Below are 650 nucleotides of genomic sequence, written 5' to 3'. Positions count from 1 at the left end.
CACTGCCTGTAAGGCCCTTCTGAAGGCTGTGACTTTGTGCAGTGACAGGACCAGAGATGAACCTGAAGGCCCTTGAAGTGTGCGAGGAAGACGAGGATGGGTGTGAAGAGGTTTCACGAGGAAGGAGCCTTTCCCTGTGGGGCAGGTAGGAACACCTCCGTTGAGCAGAGCTGCAGTGTGTTTTGTTAAAGACACGTCAGGTTGGTGGTTGCCAGCATGGCCCTCTGCACAGTACGGAGCAGCTGTGCCCAGGGTGTGTGAGCGGAGGGGTGCGGAGGAGATCAGAGAGGCCTTGAGTGTCCCCTCCACAGGCCCCGGCCCGCAGTAGGCTGCGCAGCCCTCGATCGCTCACCTGGCCCTCTTCTTCTGAGACTTCCCAGGATGAGGAAAGAGGTTTCTTCTGCGGCTCACCACTAGATGGGCCCCGCATCCTTGCTGCTCCTGGCTTTCACCAGGGTTTAGGGGGAAGAATGAGGACAGAATGCTCATTGGGAACATGCGTGGATCTGCGTCACACTTCTCTGACTGTGGAGATAGTGCTGAAGCCCTAAGCAGGAACGATTTGACCCTGATTTGCACAAAATGTGGCAGAGTGGTGTAGGAGGGGACAGGTTACTAATTTAACCCCTCTACAACCGAGGGCCCCCTCC

Source organism: Charadrius vociferus, unplaced genomic scaffold (genome assembly GCF_000708025.1).
Source record: "Charadrius vociferus isolate BGI_N301 unplaced genomic scaffold, ASM70802v2 scaffold333, whole genome shotgun sequence".
NCBI classification, from domain to species: domain Eukaryota; kingdom Metazoa; phylum Chordata; class Aves; order Charadriiformes; family Charadriidae; genus Charadrius; species Charadrius vociferus.
Note: the sequence above shows the minus strand (reverse complement) of the source record.